The sequence below is a fragment of the Prionailurus viverrinus genome, chromosome B2 (assembly GCF_022837055.1).
Source record: "Prionailurus viverrinus isolate Anna chromosome B2, UM_Priviv_1.0, whole genome shotgun sequence".
Taxonomy (NCBI): Eukaryota; Metazoa; Chordata; class Mammalia; order Carnivora; family Felidae; genus Prionailurus; species Prionailurus viverrinus.
Window position 1 is genome coordinate 109,136,965 of NC_062565.1, and position 17,074 is coordinate 109,154,038.

The 17,074-nt window shown below is 40.2% G+C and overlaps 1 long non-coding RNA gene across 1 annotated transcript in view; it reads left to right on the forward strand.

Moving 5' to 3' along the window:
- The first annotated feature begins 734 nt into the window (after positions 1–734).
- The window catches only part of LOC125166672 (uncharacterized), a 28,720-nt gene continuing 12,380 nt past the window's right edge, over positions 735–17,074 (forward strand). The window contains exon 1 of the long non-coding RNA XR_007152488.1: positions 735–906. This is a non-coding gene — a long non-coding RNA (uncharacterized LOC125166672). The remainder of the gene's footprint in view (positions 907–17,074) is intronic.

The following is a 17,074-nucleotide window of genomic DNA, read 5'->3' on the forward strand; positions in this document are numbered from 1 at the left end:
TGTGCTAAATAGTTAAATATTTCAAAATAATTTTCTCCAGGCTGGATATTCTAAACTAAGTGTTACGAAGTTGTTATTAATCACTGTCAGGGAAATATGATTGGGTATGTTATACATTATAAAGGAAATAAAAGTGTTCAATATAGTATTATTTTCCCTGAGACGAATGGGACATTTAAGCCATCTATAGATATTACTGAACTGACTGATATAAGAAATGATATTATACTTCAGAAGTAAACTATGCTCCTCTGTATAGGAGGATAATATAAACAGGGGAAAACAGGAGATACTGAATAAGGCAAAGGGGCTGAATTTGTTATACCTATTTGAGATTAATTTTCAAATTTAATCTAGTAGGATACTGCCCAATTAAGTTATGCATCTTCAATTCCTAGAGAATCGCCTGTTTCCAGATAGACATTATTTTGTTTTCTCATTTCCAAGGTGCCTGGAAAAATACAGCAGCCTGTGACAGGTGAAACTTTAAGAAAAATTTGGCGGTCAGAGCTTCTCTCCTTAAAAGAAGCCATGAGCCTGTGGTTCCAGAATATACTTTCATGACGTGTGTGGAATGAGGATGGTGATATAATAGGATTGGGGGACTTGGCGGGCCGTGGGACTACTGGCAAATATAGTGGAAAGCCAAGTATCAATGATGTAATAATGTCTTCCCTGTGACATCACCAAAATGTAAGTACATTTCCTAAACACTACAAAAGGCCAAACTGATTTATTCTCTGGAAGGGGATAAGGGACATGACTCAGCACTGGATCTAATCCAAAACTGGGTACCCCCTAAATATTATCCTGAAAGTAACTACAAATTCTGGGGGGAAAAATCTAAACAACAACCACAAGAGGACTCCAGTGACTGAACCAAAGCAAGCAGAATTTGGACATGAGGTAAAAATGTGAATCAGGCAATAGGCATAGGATGAGTCCCTCCTCTAGCACTCTGCAACTTGACTCAGAGGAGAGCTGCAGTCACAGGAAGGAGGCACCAGGTGCTAAAAGTCTAGTATAAAAACATGCTGCTTTCCAGGCCAGGGAGTCCAGAGAGAGGAGTCTGGGCTCAATACAGGTTCCCAGGGCATTTTATGGTTCATGGTTTTGTCCTCTTCTATGTAAGAGACTATTGCCTACCCAATTTCACAAATATTTTTTCTTCTATTCTTTTTTCCTAAGAAATCTATACTTTTAGATTTTAAACTTAGAAGTATGAATATATATATGTACATATAATATGTGTATATTGTTATATACATACATATATAAATTTATGCATATATATGTATGTATATAAATATGTATATATGTGTACATATATGTGTGTTGTATATACATGTATTTATAAATATACTACATATAAAATATATAAAATAAAAAATATCTAAAACAAATCCAAATTAATGACCACTTTACAAAATACATAACCAATACTCTTCAAAATTCTCAGTGTAATTAAAAACAAGGGGAGTCTGAGACCATGAGAAGGCCATGACAACTAAATGTAGTGCGGTAACCTGTATGGGATCCTGGAACACAAAAAGAACATTAAGTAAAAACTAAAAAAATCAGAATAAAGTCTGACTTTAATTAATAATAATGTGTTAATATAGGTGCATTAGTTTCAATACTATATCATACTAGAGCCAAATATTCATTATAGGATAATTGGATATAGGTTCTATGGAAAATGTGTACTATCTTCAAAATTTTTCTGTAAATTTAAAATTCTTCTAAGAAATAAAACATCACAAAATTTAAAGGATAAATTATCAACTCCCCAATCATATTGGAAATTTTTACAACCGTATAAAAAACTGCTAGAAAACTACACAAAATACAATAAAGAATTACAGGATTTAAATCATTTTTAGCCATTTCAACTATTTCAATGAAATAATTGAAATTTGCAAAACTTTATTTTCACCAACTGCAGAAAGAAGCTTTTTTTCAAGTACATGGTTTGTTTCCCCTGATAAACCATAAGGTGAACCATTATACAGGTCTCAAATTTAAAAAGACTAAATTCAGGGGCGCCTGGGTGGCTCAGTCGGGTAAGCATCTGGCTTCGGCTCAGGTCATGATCTCACAGTCCATGAGTTCAAGCCCTGCGTGGGACTCTGTGCTGACTGTTCAGGGCCTGGCCTGCTTCAGATTCTGTGTCTCCTTCTCTCTCTCTGCCCCTTCCCCACTTGTGCTCTCTTTCTCTCTCTCTCTCTCACTCTCTCTCTCTCAAAAATAAATGAAACATTAAAAAAATTAAAAAATAAAATGACTAAATTCAGAGTATCTTCTCTGAACACAATACAATTAAAATTTAAATAGATAAAAAGATAAAAAATAAGATTCCAAATGTTATGCAAACTTGATAATACATTTCTAAAAAGTCAAATGGGTAAAAAAAAAAAAGAAAAAAGGTAATAGAAATTTTTTTGAACTAAATAGTACTGAAAACACAATAGATCAAAATGTATGCAATGCAGCTAAAGAAGTGAGTAGAGGGAAACACGTAGCACATACGTCTTAATACATCAGAAATAAAACTAAAATCAATGGTCTAAAACTCTACATCAAAAAGTTGGGGGAGAGAGTTGGGCCACTTGGGTGACTCAGTCGGTTAAATGTCAACTTCGGCTCATGTCATGATTTCATGGCTCATGAGTTCAAGCCCCACATTGGGGTCTGTACTAACAGCTCAGAGACTGGAGCCTGCTTCACATTCTATGTCTCCCTCTCTCTTTGCCCCTTCCCCACTCAGGCTTTGTCTCTCTCTCCTTCAAAAATAAATAAACATTAAAAAAAAAAAAAAGGTGGGGCAGAGGGGAGTAAAACCAAAAAAGTATGAAGGAGAAGATCATGAACAGGAACATATGAAATAGAAACCAACACACAATGAGAAGTTATCAAAATAAATAGCTACAGCTACTTCTTTGAAGTTGGCAACTAGTTACATTGCTCAAGAGAAAAAGATAGATACAGATATATAGAATGTGAAGACATAGCCTAAGTCCACTTAGAATCTTCTATATCCAAAATGCAAATGCATATACTGATGGACTTGGAAGACAAAAACATGTAAAAATAAGGTTTTGGCACTAGTCACAGGACCAGTAAAAATCTTTTACTTAACAAAACTAGAAGTATTAAACTGTCAATAAAACTTAGAAGTTAGATGCAGAGATGAGGATTGTGGCAGAAAGAGGTAATTAAAATAATACCAAGTTTTTGTATATAAATGAGAAGGACTGATGAAGAAGAATGTGATAACGTTCTTGAATATTTTTCTTAGTTTATTTGGCACGAGTAGAAGAGTACAGAGATATACTTCATATTTTTATTTTGCAATAAAAATGCTAATAATTGACCCCTATTATTATTACCTATTTACTTTTAATAATAAATTCCCTAGAGTTAGTAGGGCAAATTCCCAGCTATAGCTTCCATTTCCTAGATTCTTTTGCTATTAGTTGTGATCCGTCAATTAAGTAGTATCAGCCAAATACATATGAGTAGAAGTGATGTGCCACTTGCAGAGGAAACCTTTTAAAAAACAAGTGATTCCATATCCTTTGTGCCTTCTTATGGATTAGACGTTTAAATTACTTATAAGTAGTTTAAGACAGATTGCCAGTGGGTGTGGGCAAGATGGCGGCTTAGGAGGACACTGGGCTCACCGCACGTCCTGCTGATCACTTAGATTCCATCTACACCTGCCTAAATAACCCAGAAAACCGCCAGAGGATTAGCAGAACGGAGTCGCCGGAGCCAAACTCAGACGAGAGGCCCACGGAAGAGGGTAGGAAGGGCGGCAAGGCGGTGCGCGCTCCACAGACTGGCGGGAGGGAGCCGGGGCAGAGGGGCGGCTCGCCGGCCAAGCAGAGCCCCCGAGTCTGGCTGGCAAAAGCGGAGGGGCCTGACGGACTGTGTTCCCACAACAAGCGCGACTTAGCGTCTGGGAGGTCATAGGTTAACAGCTCTGTTCGGAAAGTGGGAAGGCTGGAGGACAAAGGGAGGGAGAGCTGCTGAGCCCCCTGACAACAGAGCTCAGTTTGGTGGGGAACAGAGGTGCTCGCCAGCGCCATCTCCCCCACCCATCCCCCAGCCGAAATCCCAAAGGGAACCGGTTCCTGCCATGGAACTTGCTCGTTCCGCGCAAACACCCAACTTTGCGCTTCTGCAGAGCCAAAGCTCCGGCAGCGGATCTGACTCCGTCCCGCTGCCACAGGGCCCCTCCTGAAGTGGATCACCTAAGGAGAAGCGATCTAAGCTTGCCCCTCCTGCCCCCGAGCACCTTGCCTACCCACCCCAGCTAATACGCCAGATCCCCAGCATCACAAGCCTGGCACGGTGCAAGTAGCCCAGACGAGCCACACCACCCCACAGTGAATCCCGCCCCTAGGAGAGGGGAAGAGAAGGCACACACCAATCTGACTGTGGCCCCAGCGGTGGGCTGGGGGCAGACATCAGGTCTGACTGCGGCCCCGCCCACCAACGCCAGTTATACACCACAGCACAGGGGAAGTGCCCTGCAGGTCCTCACCACGCCAGGGACTATCCAAAATGACCAAGCGGAAGAACTCCCCTCAGAAGAATCTCCAGGAAATAACAACAGCTAATGAGCTGATCAAAAAGGATTTAAATAACATAACAGAAAGTGAATTTAGAATAATAGTCATAAAATTAATCGCTGGGCTTGAAAACAGTATACAGGAAAGCAGAGAATCTCTTGCTACAGAGATCAAGGGACTAAGGAACAGTCACGAGGAGCTGAAAAACGCTTTAAACAAAATGCATAACAATATGGAAACCACCACAGCTCGGCTTGAAGAGGCAGAGGAGAGAAGAGGTGAACTAGAAGATAAAGTTATGGAAAAAGAGGAAGCTGAGAAAAAGAGAGATAAAAAAATCCAGGAGTATGAGGGGAAAATTAGAGAACTAAGTGATACACTAAAAAGAAATAATATACGCATAATTGGTATCCCAGAGGAGGAAGAGAGAGGGAAAGGTGCTGAAGGGGTACTTGAAGAAATCATAGCTGAGAACTTCCCTGAACTGGGGAAGGAAAAAGGCATTGAAATCCAAGAGGCACAGAGAACTCCCTTCAGACGTAACTTGAATCGATCTTCTGCACGACATATCATAGTGAAACTGGCAAAATACAAGGATAAAGAGAAAATTCTGAAAGCAGCAAGGGGTAAACGTGCCCTCACATATAAAGGGAGACTGATAAGACTCATGACTGATCTCTCTTTTGAAACTTGGCAGGCCAGAAAGAATTGGCACGAGATTTTCAGGGTGCTAGACAGAAAAAATATGCAGCCGAGAATCCTTTATCCAGCAAGTCTGTCATTTAGAATAGAAGGAGAGATAAAGGTCTTCCCAAACAAACAAAAACTGAAGGAATTTGTCACCACTAAACCAGCCCTACAAGAGATCCTAAGGGGGACCCTGTGAGACAAAGTCCCAGAGACATCACTACAAGCATAAAACATACAGACATCACAATGACTCTAAACCCGTATCTTTCTATAATAACACTGAATGTAAATGGATTAAATGCGCCAACCAAAAGACATAGGGTATCAGAATGGATAAAAAAACAAGACCCATCTATTTGCTGTCTACAAGAGACTCATTTTAGACCTGAGGACACCTTTAGATTGAGAGTGAGGGGATGGAGAACTATTTATCATGCGACTGGAAGCCAAAAGAAAGCTGGAGTAGCCATACTTCTATCAGACAAACTAGACTTTAAATTAAAGGCTGTAACAAGAGATGAAGAAGGACATTATATAATAGTTACAGGGTCTATCCATCAGGAAGAGCTAACAATTATAAATGTCTATGCACCGAATACCGGAGCCCCCAAATATATAAAACAATTACTCATAAACATAAGCAACCTTATTGACAAGAATGTGGTAATTGCAGGGGACTTTAATACACCACTTACAGAAATGGATAGATCATCTAGACACACGGTCAATAAAGAAACAAGGGCCCTGAATGAGACATTGGATCAGATGGACTTGACAGATATATTTAGAACTCTGCATCCCAAAGCAACAGAATATACTTTCTTCTCAAGTGCACATGGAACATTCTCCAAGATAGATCATATACTGGGTCACAAAACAGCCCTTCATAAGTTTACAAGAATTGAAATTATACCATGCTTACTTTCAGACCACAATGCTATGAAGCTTGAAATCAACCACAGAAAAAAGTCTGGAAAACCTCCAAAAGCATGGAGGTTAAAGAACACCCTACTAACGAATGAGTGGGTCAACCAGGCAATTAGAGAAGAAATTAAAAAATATATGGAAACAAACGAAAATGAAAATACAACAATCCAAATGCTTTGGGACGCAGCAAAGGCAGTCCTGAGAGGAAAATACATTGCAATCCAGGCCTATCTCAAGAAACAAGAAAAATCCCAAATACAAAATCTAACAGCACACCTAAAGGAACGAGAAGCAGAACAGCAAAGGCAGCCTAAACCCAGCAGAAGAAGAGAAATAATAAAGATCAGAGCAGAAATAAACAATATAGAATCTAAAAAAACTGTAGAGCAGATCAACGAAACCAAGAGTTGGTTTTTTGAAAAAATAAACAAAATTGACAAACCTCTAGCCAGGCTTCTCAAAAATAAAAGGGAGATGACCCAAATAGATAAAATCATGAATGAAAATGGAATGATTACAACCAATCCCTCAGAGATACAAACAATTATCAGGGAATACTATGAAAACTTATATGCCAACAAATTGGACAACCTGGAAGAAATGGACAAATTCCTGAACACCCACACTCTTCCAAAACTCAATCAGGAGGAAATAGAAAGCTTGAACAGACCCATAACCAGCGAAGAAATTGAATCGGTTATCAAAAATCTCCCAACAAATAAGAGTCCAGGACCTGATGGCTTCCCAGGGGAGTTCTACCAGACGTTTAAAGCAGAGATAATACCTATCCTTCTCAAGCTATTGCAAGAAATAGAAAGGGAAGGAAAACTTCCAGACTCATTCTATGAAGCCAGTATTACTTTGATTCCCAAACCAGACAGAGACCCAGTAAAAAAAGAGAACTACAGGCTAATATCCCTGATGAATATGGATGCAAAAATTCTCAATAAGATACTAGCAAATCGAATTCAACGGCATATAAAAAGAACTATTCACCATGATCAAGTGGGATTCATTCCTGGGATGCAGGGCTGGTTCAACATTCGCAAATCAATCAACGTGATACATCACATTAATAAAAAAAAAAAAAAAGAGAAGAACCATATGATCCTGTCAATCTATGCAGAAAAGGCCTTCGACAAAATCCAGCACCCTTTCTTAATAAAAACCCTTGAGAAAGTCGGGATAGAAGGAACTTACTTAAAGATCATAAAAGCCATTTATGAAAAGCCCACAGCTAGCATCATCCTCAACGGGGAAAAACTGAGAGCTTTTTCCCTGAGATCAGGAACACGACAAGGATGCCCACTCTCACCGCTGCTGTTTAACATAGTGCTGGAAGTTCTAGCATCAGCAATCAGACAACAAAAGGAAATCAAAGGCATCCAAATTGGCAAAGATGAAGTTAACTTTTCACTTTTTGCAGATGACATGATATTATACATGGAAAATCCGATAGACTCCACCAAAAGTCTGCTAGAACTGATACAGGAATTCAGCAAAGTTGCAGGATACAAAATCAATGTACAGAAATCAGTTGCATTCTTATACACTAACAATGAAGCAACAGAAAGACAAATAAAGAAACTGATCCCATTCACAATTGCACCAAGAAGCATAAAATACCTAGGAATAAATCTAACCAAAGATGTAAAGGATCTGTATGCTGAAAACTATAGAAAGCTTATGAAGGACATTGAAGAAGATTTAAAGAAATGGAAAGACATTCCCTGCTCATGGATTGGAAAAATAAATATTGTCAAAATGTCAATACTACCCAAAGCTATCTACACATTCAATGCAATCCCAATCAAAATTGCACCAGCATTCTTCTTGAAACTAGAACAAGCCATCCTAAAATTCATATGGAACCACAAAAGGCCCCGAATAGCCAAAGGAATTTTGAAGAAGAAGACCAAAGCAGGAGGCATCACAATCCCAGACTTTAGCCTCTACTACAAAGCTGTCATCATCAAGACAGCATGGTATTGGCACCAAAACAGACACATAGACCAATGGAATAGAATAGAAACCCCAGAACTAGACCCACAAACGTATGGCCAACTCATCTTTGACAAAGCAGGAAAGAACATCCAATGGAAAAAAGACAGCCTCTTTAACAAATGGTGCTGGGAGAACTGGACAGCAACATGCAGAAGGTTGAAACTAGACCACTTTCTCACACCATTCACAAAAATAAACTCAAAATGGATAAAGGACCTAAATGTGAGACAGGAAACCATCAAAACCTTAGAGGAGAAAGCAGGAAAAGACCTCTCTGACCTCAGCCGTAGCAATCTGTTACTCGACACATCCCCAAAGGCAAGGGAATTAAAAGCAAAAGTGAATTACTGGGACCTTATGAAGATAAAAAGCTTCTGCACAGCCAAGGAAACAACCAACAAAACTAAAAGGCAACCAACGGAATGGGAAAAGATATTCGCAAATGACATATCGGACAAAGGGCTAGTATCCAAAATCTATAAAGAGCTCACCAAACTCCACACCCGAAAAACAAATAACCCAGTGAAGAAATGGGCAGAAAACATGAACAGACACTTCTCTAAAGAAGACATCCGGGAAGTCGGCGGCAAGATGGCGGCTTAGGAGGACGCTGGGCTCACCGCACGTCCTGCTGATCACTTAGATTCCATCTACATCTGCCTAAATAACCCAGAAAACCGCCAGAGGATTAGCAGAACGGAGTCGCCGGAGCCAAACGCAGACGAGAGGCCCACGGAAGAGGGTAGGAAGGGCGGCGAGGCGGTGCGCGCTCCACGGACTGGCGGGAGGGAGCCGGGGCGGAGGGGCGGCTCGCCGGCCAAGCACAGCCACCGAGTCTGGCTTGCAAAAGCGGAGGGGCCTGACGGACTGTGTTCCCACAACAAGCGCGACTTAGCGTCTGGGAGGTCATCAGTTAACAGCTCTGCTCGGAAAGCGAGAAGGCTGGAGGACAAAGGGAGGGAGAGCTGCTGAGCCCCCTGACAACAGAGCTCAGTTTGGTGGGGAACAAAGGCGCTCGCCAGTGCCATCTCCCCCGCCCATCCCCCAGCCGAAATCCCAAAGAGAACCTGTTCCTGCCGGGGAACTTGCTCGCTCCGCGCAAACACCCAACTCTGCGCTTCGGCGGAGCCAAACCTCCGGCAGCGGATCTGACTCCCTCCCGCTGCCACAGGGCCCCTCCTGAAGTGGATCACCTAAGGAGAAGCGATCTAAGCCTGCCCCTCCTGCCCCCGAGCACCTTGCCTACCCACCCCAGCTAATACGCCAGATCCCCAGCATCACAAGCCTGGCACGGTGCAAGTAGCCCAGACGAGCCACACCACCCCACAGTGAATCCCGCCCCTAGGAGAGGGGAAGAGAAGGCACACACCAGTCTGACCGTGGCCCCAGCGGTGGGCTGGGGACAGACATCAGGTCTGACTGCGGCCCCGCCCACCAACTCCAGTTATACACTACAGCACAGGGGAAGTGCCCTGCAGGTCCGCACCACTCCAGGGACTATCCAAAATGACCAAGCGGAAGAACTCCCCTCAGAAGAATCTCCAGGAAATAACAACAGCTAATGAGCTGATCAAAAAGGATTTAAATAACATAACAGAAAGTGAATTTAGAATAATAGTCATAAAATTAATCGCTGGGCTTGAAAACAGTATACAGGACAGCAGAGAATCTCTTGCTACAGAGATCAAGGGACTAAGGAACAGTCACGAGGAGCTGAAAAACGCTTTAAACGAAATGCATAACAAAATGGAAACCACCACAGCTCGGCTTGAAGAGGCAGAGGAGAGACTAGGTGAACTAGAAGATAAAGTTATGGAAAAAGAGGAAGCTGAGAAAAAGAGAGATAAAAAAATCCAGGAGTATGAGGGGAAAATTAGAGAATTAAGTGATACACTAAAAAGAAATAATATACGCATAATTGGTATCCCAGAGGAGGAAGAGAGAGGGAAAGGTGCTGAAGGGGTACTTGAAGAAATCATAGCTGAGAACTTCCCTGAACTGGGGAAGGAAAAAGGCATTGAAATCCAAGAGGCACAGAGAACTCCCTTCAGACGTAACTTGAATCGATCTTCTGCACGACATATCATAGTGAAACTGGCAAAATACAAGGATAAAGAGAAAATTCTGAAAGCAGCAAGGGGTAAACGTGCCCTCACATATAAAGGGAGACCTATAAGACTCGTGACTGATCTCTCTTTTGAAACTTGGCAGGCCAGAAAGAATTGGCACGAGATTTTCAGGGTGCTAGACAGAAAAAATATGCAGCCGAGAATCCTTTATCCAGCAAGTCTGTCATTTAGAATAGGAGAGATAAAGGTCTTCCCAAACAAACAAAAACTGAAGGAATTTGTCACCACTAAACCAGCCCTACAAGAGATCCTAAGGGGGACCCTGTGAGACAAAGTCCCAGAGACATCACTACAAGCATAAAACATACAGACATCACAATGACTCTAAACCCGTATCTTTCTATAATAACACTGAATGTAAATGGATTAAATGCGCCAACCAAAAGACATAGGGTATCAGAATGGATAAAAAAACAAGACCCATCTATTTGCTGTCTACAAGAGACTCATTTTAGACCTGAGGACACCTTTAGATTGAGAGTGAGGGGATGGAGAACTATTTATCATGCGACTGGAAGCCAAAAGAAAGCTGGAGTAGCCATACTTCTATCAGACAAACTAGACTTTAAATTAAAGGCTGTAACAAGAGATGAAGAAGGACATTATATAATAGTTACAGGGTCTATCCATCAGGAAGAGCTAACAATTATAAATGTCTATGCACCGAATAACGGAGCCCCCAAATATATAAAACAATTACTCATAAACATAAGCAACCTTATTGACAAGAATGTGGTAATTGCAGGGGACTTTAATACACCACTTACAGAAATGGATAGATCATCTAGACACACGGTCAATAAAGAAACAAGGGCCCTGAACGAGACATTGGATCAGATGGACTTGACAGATATATTTAGAACTCTGCATCCCAAAGCAACAGAATATACTTTCTTCTCGAGTGCACATGGAACATTCTCCAAGATAGATCATATACTGGGTCACAAAACAGCCCTTCATAAGTTTACAAGAATTGAAATTATACCATGCTTACTTTCAGACCACAATGCTATGAAGCTTGAAATCAACCACAGAAAAAAGTCTGGAAAACCTCCAAAAGCATGGAGGTTAAAGAACACCCTACTAACGAATGAGTGGGTCAACCAGGCAATTAGAGAAGAAATTAAAAAATATATGGAAACAAATGAAAATGAAAATACAACAATCCAAACGCTTTGGGACGCAGCAAAGGCAGTCCTGAGAGGAAAATACATTGCAATCCAGGCCTATCTCAAGAAACAAGAAAAATCCCAAATACAAAATCTAACAGCACACCTAAAGGAACTAGAAGCAGAACAGCAAAGGCAGCCTAAGCCCAGCAGAAGAAGAGAAATAATAAAGATCAGGGCAGAAATAAACAATATAGAAACTAAAAAAACTGTAGAGCAGATCAACGAAACCAAGAGTTGGTTTTTTGAAAAAATAAACAAAATTGACAAACCTCTAGCCAGGCTTCTCAAAAAGAAAAGGGAGATGACCCAAATAGATAAAATCATGAATGAAAATGGAATGATTACAACCAATCCCTCAGAGATACAAACAATTATCAGGGAATACTATGAAAAATTATATGCCAACAAACTGGACAACCTGGAAGAAATGGACAAAATCCTGAACAACCACACTCTTCCAAAACTCAATCAGGAGGAAATAGAAAGCTTGAACAGACCCATAACCAGCGAAGAAATTGAATCGGTTATCAAAAATCTCCCAACAAATAAGAGTCCAGGACCTGATGGCTTCCCAGGGGAGTTCTACCAGACGTTTAAAGCAGAGATAAAACCTATCCTTCTCAAGCTATTCCAAGAAATAGAAAGGGAAGGAAAACTTCCAGACTCATTCTATGAAGCCAGTATTACTTTGATTCCTAAACCAGACAGAGACCCAGTAAAAAAAGAGAACTACAGGCCAATATCCCTGATGAATATGGATGCAAAAATTCTCAATAAGGTACTAGCAAATCGAATTCAACGGCATATAAAAAGAACTATTCACCATGATCAAGTGGGATTCATTCCTGGGATGCAGGGCTGGTTCAACATTCGCAAATCAATCAACGTGATACATCACATTAACAAAAAAAAAGAGAAGAACCATATGATCCTGTCAATCGATGCAGAAAAGGCCTTCGACAAAATCCAGCACCCTTTCTTAATAAAAACCCTTGAGAAAGTCGGGATAGAAGGAACATACTTAAAGATCATAAAAGCCATTTATGAAAAGCCCACAGCTAGCATCATCCTCAACGGGGAAAAACTGAGAGCTTTTTCCCTGAGATCAGGAACACGACAAGGATGCCCACTCTCACCGCTGCTGTTTAACATAGTGCTGGAAGTTCTAGCATCAGCAATCAGACAACAAAAGGAAATCAAAGGCATCCAAATTGGCAAAGATGAAGTTAACTTTTCACTTTTTGCAGATGACATGATATTATACATGGAAAATCCGATAGACTCCACCAAAAGTCTGCTAGAACTGATACAGGAATTCAGCAAAGTTGCAGGATACAAAATCAATGTACAGAAATCAGTTGCATTCTTATACACTAACAATGAAGCAACAGAAAGACAAATAAAGAAACTGATCCCATTCACAATTGCACCAAGAAGCATAAAATACCTAGGAATAAATCTAACCAAAGATGTAAAGGATCTGTATGCTGAAAACTATAGAAAGCTTATGAAGGACATTGAAGAAGATTTAAAGAAATGGAAAGACATTCCCTGCTCATGGATTGGAAAAATAAATATTGTCAAAATGTCAATACTACCCAAAGCTATCTACACATTCAATGCAATCCCAATCAAAATTGCACCAGCATTCTTCTTGAAACTAGAACAAGCCATCCTAAAATTCATATGGAACCACAAAAGGCCCCGAATAGCCAAAGGAATTTTGAAGAAGAAGACCAAAGCAGGAGGCATCACAATCCCAGACTTTAGCCTCTACTACAAAGCTGTCATCATCAAGACAGCATGGTATTGGCACCAAAACAGACACATAGACCAATGGAATAGAATAGAAACCCCAGAACTAGACCCACAAACGTATGGCCAACTCATCTTTGACAAAGCAGGAAAGAACATCCAATGGAAAAAAGACAGCCTCTTTAACAAATGGTGCTGGGAGAACTGGACAGCAACATGCAGAAGGTTGAAACTAGACCACTTTCTCACACCATTCACAAAAATAAACTCAAAATGGATAAAGGACCTAAATGTGAGACAGGAAACCATCAAAACCTTAGAGGAGAAAGCAGGAAAAGACCTCTCTGACCTCAGCCGTAGCAATCTGTTACTCGACACATCCCCAAAGGCAAGGGAATTAAAAGCAAAAGTGAATTACTGGGACCTTATGAAGATAAAAAGCTTCTGCACAGCCAAGGAAACAACCAACAAAACTAAAAGGCAACCAACGGAATGGGAAAAAATATTCGCAAATGACATATCGGACAAAGGGCTAGTATCCAAAATCTATAAAGAGCTCACCAAACTCCACACCCGAAAAACAAATAACCCAGTGAAGAAGTGGGCAGAAAACATGAATAGACACTTCTCTAAAGAAGACATCCGGATGGCCAACAGGCACATGAAAAGATGTTCAGCGTCGCTCCTTATCAGGGAAATACAAATCAAAACCACACTCAGGTATCACCTCACGCCAGTCAGAGTGGCCAAAATGAACAAATCCGGAGACTATAGATGCTGGAGAGGATATGGAGAAACGGGAACCCTCTTGCACTGTTGGTGGGAATGCAAATTGGTGCAGCCGCTCTGGAAAGCAGTGTGGAGGTTCCTCAGAAAATTAAAAATAGACCTACCCTATGACCCAGCAATAGCACTGCTAGGAATTTATCCAAGGGATACAGGAGCGCTGATGCATAGGGCCACGTGTACCCCAATGTTCATAGCAGCACTCTCAACAATAGCCAAATTATGGAAAGAGCCTAAATGTCCATCAACTGATGAATGGATAAAGAAATTGTGGTTTATATACACAATGGAATATTACGTGGCAATGAGAAAAAATGAAATATGGCCTTTCGTAGCAACGTGGATGGAACTGGAGAGTGTGATGCTAAGTGAAATAAGCCATACAGAGAAAGACAGATACCATATGGTTTCACTCTTATGTGGATCCTGAGAAACTTCACAGGAACCCATGGGGGAGGGGAAGGAAAAAAAAAAAAAAAGAGGTTAGAATGGGAGAGAGCCAAAGCATAAGAGACTTAAAAACTGAGAACAAACTGAGGGTTGATGGGGGGTGGGAGGGAGGAGAGGGTGGGTGATGGGTATTGAGGAGGGCACCTTTTGGGATGAGCACTGGGTGTTGTATGGAAACCAATTTGTCAATAAATTTCATAAAAAAAAAAAAAAAAAAAAAAAAAAAAAAAAAAAAAGACATCCGGATGGCCAACAGGCACATGAAAAGATGTTCAGCGTCGCTCCTTATCAGGGAAATACAAATCAAAACCACACTCAGGTATCACCTCACGCCAGTCAGAGTGGCCAAAATGAACAAATCAGGAGACTATAGATGCTGGAGAGGATGTGGAGAAACGGGAACCCTCTTGCACTGTTGGTGGGAATGCAAATTGGTGCAGCCGCTCTGGAAAGCAGTGTGGAGGTTCCTCAGAAAATTGAAAATAGACCTACCCTATGACCCAGCAATAGCACTGCTAGGAATTTATCCAAGGGATACAGGAGCACTGATGCATAGGGCCACTTGTACCCCAATGTTCATAGCAGCACTCTCAACAATAGCCAAATTATGGAAAGAGCCTAAATGTCCATCCACTGATGAATGGATAAAGAAATTGTGGTTTATATACACAATGGAATATTACGTGGCAATGAGAAAAAATGAAATATGGCCTTTTGTAGCAACGTGGATGGAACTGGAGAGTGTGATGCTAAGTGAAATAAGCCATACAGAGAAAGACAGATACCATATGGTTTCACTCTTATGTGGATCCTGAGAAACTTAACAGGAACCCATGAGGGAGGGGAAGGAAAAAAAAAAAAAAGGTTAGAGTGGGAGAGAGCCAAAGCATAAGAGACTGTTAAAAACTGAGAACAAACTGAGGGTTGATGGGGGGTGGGAGGAGAGGGTGGGTGATGGGTATTGAGGAGGGCACCTTTTGGGATGAGCACTGGGTGTTGTATGGAAACCAATTTGTCAATAAATTTCATTTAAAAAAAAGTAGTTTAAGACAATTACAGATTGTAATAAATTCTATGAAGAAAATGAAGACTACCTCATGCAAGGGAATCTACTCTAGTTAGGATGGATCAGGGAAGGTCTCTGAAGAAATGATATGTAGCTGGTACCTAGTGTAAAGAAGGTTTTGGAGAAAGAGCATTCTAGGCAGAGAGGACAGTAAATGAAAGATCTTGAGAATGTAATATATCTGCTGTCTTTGAGAAAAAGAAAGGAGCTCTGGGTGGCTATAGCTTAAGTTGGGCGAAGAACCAATGAGAGGTGAGGTCAAAGGAAACGAAGAGAGGCTAAGATTTTACTATAATTGTTTATCAACCTTTTGGATCTATTGGGCTTTAGGCATATCTATTTTTAAGTGGCATACAAGAGCATTATTTTCTCTTTTTAAATGGTGAATGATCTGTGAGTTGCTATAATAAATGCTAAATTTGTGTATATCCTTACAATCTCATACTGTGTTTTACCCTTACAAGTCATTTTCTTTACCTCTTTTTTCTTTTCCTTTTTGGCAGGTTTCTGGTTTAGAAGTTAAAAATTCTACCTGAGGCACCTGGGTGACTCAGTTGATTAAACATCAGACTTTGACTCAGGTCATGATCTCATGGTTTGTGGGTTCGAGCCCTGCATGGGGCTCTATGCTGTTAGCATGCCCCTCCCCTGCTCGCATGATTTCTCTCTCTCAAAAATAAATAAACATTACAAAAATTCTATCTGAGGATGGCTAGTGGTTATGGTCACATTTTTTTAACTGCATACTTTACTAAAACAAACAACAACAACAAAAATAAACCTTAGAAATCCACTCTCTTTAGAGTAACAAAAAGTCTTAGAATGCTTTCATTCAAATCACTAGCCTATTTCTTACCAATTTTTTTCATTTCACTTTGCTTTTGTGTCTTCAAAAGTCATAATTATTATAACTATATTATTGAAAACATCCTTATATAGATTTACTGACATGTTTATCAATGTCTGTGTTCAACAATCCCTTTTACATCTCACTTTTCCTCCTGAGTTTTTTTTTTTGTAAAGCACATTCCCTATTAGTTCTCTCATTAGTGGGCTGTGATTGTTAATTTGCCTGTTGTTTTACTTGCTTAAAAACCGTAATTTCATCTTCATTTTTTAGGTATATATATATATATATATATATATATATATATATATATATACTTTTTGAGAGAGAGAGAGAGTGAGAGAGAGAGGATACCAAGCAGGCTCCACACTGCCAGCATGGAGTCCAATGCGGGACTTAACAATCATGAACTGCAAGAATATGACCTGAGTTGAAATCTAGAGTAGGACTCTTAACCAACTGAGCCACCTAGGTTCTCCCATCCTTATTTTTTTAATGATAATTTAATGACATATGCAATTCTAGACTAATAGTTATGTTTCCACAGTGCTTTTAGGATATTAACCCAGTATCTTCTAGACTCTATTATTCTTGCTGTTAGCAATTATTGTTGTTGTAATGATTATATTAATACAATTACTATTATGTTTATTATTTTGAAGTTAGCTATC